The sequence below is a fragment of the Felis catus genome, chromosome C1 (genome assembly GCF_018350175.1).
Source record: "Felis catus isolate Fca126 chromosome C1, F.catus_Fca126_mat1.0, whole genome shotgun sequence".
Taxonomy (NCBI): Eukaryota; Metazoa; Chordata; class Mammalia; order Carnivora; family Felidae; genus Felis; species Felis catus.
In genome coordinates, this window is record NC_058375.1 from 104937971 (window position 1) to 104944195 (window position 6225).

Consider the following 6225-nt stretch of genomic DNA (forward strand, 5'->3'; position numbering starts at 1 on the left):
ATGGCATTGGTTTGGCCTTTTGGTGAGGGGGGCCCAGTTCAGGGGAACTAGGGACAGCTGACCCCACAGAAGAACCCCACTAAGAATGAAACTGATTTGCAATGCGAGCTGGGCAGGATTGAGGGGAAAACCAAAAGCATGCCCGTGTTCCTCTTTTTGGCCAAGCTAGGGCTTCTGTAGCCTCTCCCTCTCCTTCCTCAAACCTGTCTTCCAACACTCATCAAGCCCCAACTTCGGCAAAACATCTTTATGCTCATGCCACCACCCTCCTGGCCAGGCCCCCCTGCATTCTTAATGGTAGATTCCACACGCTCCTTGTATTTTGCTTCTCTCCTTTTCAAGTCCCTAAGATCAAGTTAGCAACAGTGACTGGGTCCAGAGAAGACTTGGGAAGGCAAGAGTGGTTTTTGACAAGAAGGGGACAGAGCTTCATGAATCAAGTAGAGGGGTTAGAAACCACTTTGAGGTATATGTGCCCCTTGCTAGCCCCTCTTCCCTACATCTCCTCTGGCCTCCAAGACCTAGAGCCTCTCTGGGGGTGAGAAGGAAGACGGGGTAACACGGGGTCAGACTGCCTGTCGGTCTTGGTGATGAGTCTGCCCTGTTGGGACATTCAGGAAAATGGGGTAGGAAGGAGAAAAGGAGAGTCCTCTGGGTGGAACACAGACCCTTCAATTCCCATTCTTCTGCTCTGGGATTTGTTCCTCCTATATCCCAAGTAAGCATGATGGGGGACTGTCTCCAAGTTAAATGGTCTCTGTGGAAGAGAAGTTCTTGCTTCTAGCCCTGCACCATGTGATCCTGAAGATTTTCCCTAGATCTAGCCTGTACATCTCTCAACCAGTCTCTTCCCTGAGGAACGTGTATCCTACTTGAGTGAGGGACAGTGCACCAGAGCACCACCTGAATGTCACTCCCAAGATCTCCCGGGATAGCATGGGAGGAAATCCATCTGCGGACCTGCCTTCCTCCAAACAGGCCTTCCTCTCCTAAACTCAGACCTACCGATTGTCAAATCAGGAAAATTTACTTTCTTTGTGTAGGTCCCACCTTTGTATTAATTTTATCTTACCAGTATTTTTCCTCTTTTTCTTCCTTATTGCTCCCTTATAATGAAGAAAAAAACAAGAGCGAGAAGGACATGTATATCCCAACATGCCAATTACCTGTGGCTCCCAGGGGGGCTAGAGCACAGAGGGGGACACTGGGAGGAGAATGACAGGTGAGGAGAGCAGAAAAGAAAGATCAGGGCCCCTAGGAGACTAAGAGCCAGACACTGGGCTCCTGCTGTCTCCAGGCCACAAGGTAGTAAAATCAAGCCCAGCTTTGGAACCAGACAGATCTGGGGTTCCAATTCTGACTTTTCAGTCATGATGCCCTGGGCAAGGCATTAAACTTTCTGAGGGTCAGTTTCCTCATCTGCAAAATGGAGAGTTATTGTGGGACAGGCAAAGACCGTACATTACGTGGAAAATGCCTGTAGGCCAATGAAAGGCTACTGGCCCTGAGCAAATGGCCACTGCAGCTGCTGCTATTAGTGAAATGACTCCTCGGGCTATGCACACGAGGGCTAGAAGACAGTTGGAACGAGGCCTGGGGCATGGGGTGGATCACTGTCACTTTGTTTAGTAAATCAGCTGAGTCCACACACGGTGCCCACACCCTTTCTTCAAGGGGAGAGTGCCAGGGACTGTGTAAGGCTGGAGATAAGAGGGGGAAAGCTAGACCTCCTGTCTTCAGGAACTGCAGAGATTGGCATCAAGCTGACCTTCCCATTAGAAAACCAGCTTAAAGCACACCCTGAAAGTGGGCACTAGCAAGGTCTCTTAACCCAGAGCGAGCACAGGCAGAAGGACAGGAGGACAACAGCTGGGACCCTAGCTCCCCCTCTCCCAGGACCTCTCTCCCCTCATTCATTCCGTCATCCCAACTTCTTTGCCTGCCGAATTGCTCCCATTCCCTCCCAATTGCTGGGTTCTGGGGTAACCGGGTAGACGGAGTAGGGGATGTGAGCCAACTTGCTCGTTACACGGTCGCCAACATTCTCCAGCATGTGTATTTCTTGTTCCTCCCCTTCTCTCCTCCATCAAGTGTGCTACATCTTTTCTTGCACAAATGAACTGGAAAAGGGAGAATCTTTTGGGATGTCCTAGGATGGGGCGATGAGGAAATCCAGGACAGAGTCGAAGCTGAGTAAGGAGTAAAGACAGGCGAAGAACCAAATGCCATTTCATATTTCGGTGACATTCCCCTCAACTCTGCCTGTTCTTCTCCATTCACTTAAGTAGGGATTTGGGGAACAGGAGGAAAACGTCTGAGGTGTCCACCTGAAGAGTTGATGGGTTCCTGTGCATGCTCTTTCACATAGCTATAGGATGTTTAGGGTGAGAAGAGACCACCCCATGAGTTTCTCTAACTCCTACTCCAAGCCTTTGGAAACCATGCCATGCCCAGCCTGGAGCTCTGACCCCAGGGAAACAGCTCTTGCCCTCTCTCCCAGCCCCTGTGTTAACAGTATGTTACCCCTCAGCCTCCCCTAAAAACCAGTCCCCCCACCCCAGATCTCTCCCTTTTCTACACCTCTCAGGCAAGCAAACCTAGCCCCAGTCTGTAACCCCCAAGCTTGGCTCCAGCCCCCTCCCCTTCTCACTCCATTCCCTCGGCTCGCTTCTCTTCCTCCTTTCTTCCCAGCTCCCAGGCTCCTAACCGCGACAGCCAATCTCCAGCCTGCTCTGGAGCCACACCATATAAGGAGAGGTTGGAAAGAAACCCAAGTAAATGCGGGAGCAAACACACACACACACACACACACACACACACACACACACACACCCTAGAGTTTGAGCACCTTTCTGCACAAGACCCTGTGTCCCTTCTTCCGTGTGGATGACACCAGCCCTATGGCTCCCTGTCCCCGGCTCACCCACCCCCCCCCCACACACACACACAGAAGGAGGAACCTGTTTGCTATTCCCCGCCTTTATTCACGCCCCCCTGAGACCATCACACCAACCAGTTGCCTCTGACCTAGATTTTCTGCACTAATTACAAGCCTAACGAGATATAACAAACACCCAGCTTAGCACAGCTGAGACCCTTGAGGTCAATTAGTGCAACCCAGCTCAGCCCAGGAAATGAGGGGTGGAGCCAGAAACTCTTGTAGGCGCCTCACCCCCACCCCAACTCAACCCTGGCCTTGGAAGCAGGCAGGGGAGAAGGCAAAGATTAGCAGGACCAGTTTAAAAATAGGATCTTGGAGAGTTGACAAACGTGCAGAAAACTGCATTGAAGTTGGGAAGAATACAGATTCCCATCTCCTCTTAAGTGATCAGTAGGGTGGAGGTTGGTGCAGGGCCATAAGGCAGGCAGTTGGCAGTTTTCTTTCTCTGAAAGACAATACGGAGCCCAGGAACTCAGAAGGGCGGGTAGCACTGGAATCTTGGGCCTGCACCCATCTCCAACTCATCATCCCTCTTCCTCTTTACTTCAGACAAGTTGGGGTTGTCTCCCCTATCTTTCCTGCTGGTTTGCAGTAACTCTGAAATCCCCTCTTTCTTTCAGAAATGCTAGATTCCACCTCACTCTTGCTCCTCCTTCTTCCAGATATGAAAACAATGAGAGCAAACAGTTCCTTCCTCCCAAGAAACACGGAATAGGGTAAAACAAAGGCGATCAGGTTTGGGTTAACGAGGTATGGCGATGATGCCCAACTTACTGTCTTCTAGAGGAAGAATGAGAAGAAATAGAAGTGGTAGAATCCGGTTGCTTTTGCAGCTTTCCAACCTGGCAGCAACCTCAGCACCGCAGGAAACAAGATGGAGGGCAATGTGGCCCTCGTTCCCTGGGTTCCTTTCTTTAGGTGGCAAAACAGGGCAGTAGGAAGGTTCCCTGTCCTATGTCCTCTGCGTGCGGGCCAGTTGTCCCAACCCCATCCCTGGCATTTGTGGCTCTGTTGAGATGGGAAGGGAAGGACAAGGCTCTGCCCAAGTGGTAAGGGGACTTGGAGTCACTTCAAGAACAGGTGTCTCTTCCCTCAGCCTCCACCCAGCTCTGACTGCAGTGGGCTGCACTCGGCTCACACCCCGCCTCATCTACAGTCCAGATTTACACAGGAACCAGGTACTTGGTGGGCAGGACAACCCACAGAAGCAGCATGTCTATATGTGGAGGACTCCCAGATTTACCTTCCGGGCCCGAACCCGCCTCTGAAATAAAGGCACTTACAGCCACGTGCCCATCTGACATCTCTACTTCAGTGTCTATAGGCATCTTAAACTTAACATAAATGTGGAAGATCTTTAAACAATGGTTCTTGGTGAATCAGCCTTCCTCCATGCTCTTTTGCAATGTGAGTTTACCATCCTCCGCTCAAGATTTCTCCAACTGCCATTTGAATCTGGGTTTGCCTTGATCTCACTGATGGAATGTGCCATTGTGTAAGTTCCAGAGCTTAGACCCTAAGAGGTCTTGCAGTTCCCTCACTGCATGTAAGAAGCCTGGGCTTCTTAAAATTCAGCTGCATGCAAGAAGCTTGGGCTAGCTCAAGGATGTGAGACCACATGGGGAAAGAGGTCCTGAAACCACATGGAATCATCCCAACATCCAAGCCTCCACACAAACACTGGCTAAATGTAGCACACGATGCAAGACCAGACGGCCAACCTTCCAGTCAATCCACAGAATTGTGAGAAGTTGATAAATCATTGTTGTCTGAAGCCACTAAGTTTGGAAGTGGTTTGTTATTCAGCAGATATGGAAACAGAAATTGGTATGCGGAAGTGGGATACCATCATAATTAAAACCTAAAACACATGGCATTGGCATTGGGACCAGGGAACAGACAGAGGCTATAAGGGCAGGCAGCAAAAAGACTATTAGTAGAGGCTGGATGAACAGGGATGAAATTGTTGTTGGATGCTCTGAGAAAGGGTCACCTGTGTTATGTAGTGGTGGAATAATTTATGAAACCATCATCTGTGGTACTTGGAAAATAGAAAATGTACCTAATGAAGTTGTTGGAGGTGGCTAAGGGGATTTCCAAGGAGAATGTTGACAATACCAATATGCTTTTCTTAGCTGCAAATGATAAGGTATTGAAAGAGAAAGGAACTAACAAAGGAACCAGTTTTCAAGCAAAATTTGAGGGGGAAATCATAAAGAGACAGGAACAGTCTCCAGCCAGAAGAAACTGGAGGAATTGAAACCCTTGTGCACTGTTGGTAAGAATGTAAAATGGTGTGTCCAACTATAGAAAACAATATGGCGGTTCCTTAAAAAAAAAAAAAAAAAAGAACTATCACATGATCCAGCAATCCCACTCCTGATATATATCGAAAAGAACTGAAGCTAGATATTGAAGAGATATCTGCTCACCCACATTTATAGTAGCATTATTCACAATGGGTCAGAGATAGAAGTAACTCAAGTGTCCATCAAAGGATGAATGGCTAAGCAAAATGTGCTATATACATATAATGAAATAGTATTCCGCCTTAAAATGGAAGGAAATCTGTCATATACTTACATGAATGAACCTCGAGGACATTATGCTACATGAGCTAAGTCAGACAAAAAAAATACCGTATGATTCCCCTTACACGAGGTATCTAAAGTAGTCAAATTCATAGAAACAGAAAGTAGACTGGTGGTTTCCAGGGGCTGGGGGAAGGGGGAAATGGGGAGTTGTTTGATGGGGACAGAGTTTCAGTATTGCAAGAAGAAAAAGTTCTAGAGCTGGGTTGCACAACATTGTGAATATGCTTAACACTACTGGACTGCACGCTTAAAAATGGATAAGATGATAAATTTTATTATATATTTATTATATATGTTAACCTCAGTTAAATATAAAAATTTTTAAAGACACTTTAAAAATGCCATGATCTTTTGCCCAGTTCCTACACCTGAAATAGTTTTCAGACCTGAAATCTATTGAATGAAAAAGTGGCTGAACACACACACACACACACCCTCGCCCCCGCCCCAGGAGGAAGGACCCTACAGGAAGTATGTATTGTGCTAATTCCACCAGTCCTTCTCTCAAAGGGACTTACAGGCATTTACTTCGGTGACTGTAAACTAGGGGAGAGGGAATATCCAGTACAACATAAGGTCTGAAATGATATTGGTATTTCGAGACCTGAAATGTCATTGTGGACCCTCACTAGAGTGATGGACTATGGGCCCAGTCAAAATGGAGTCCTGGCTGACATCCATCTCAAGGTG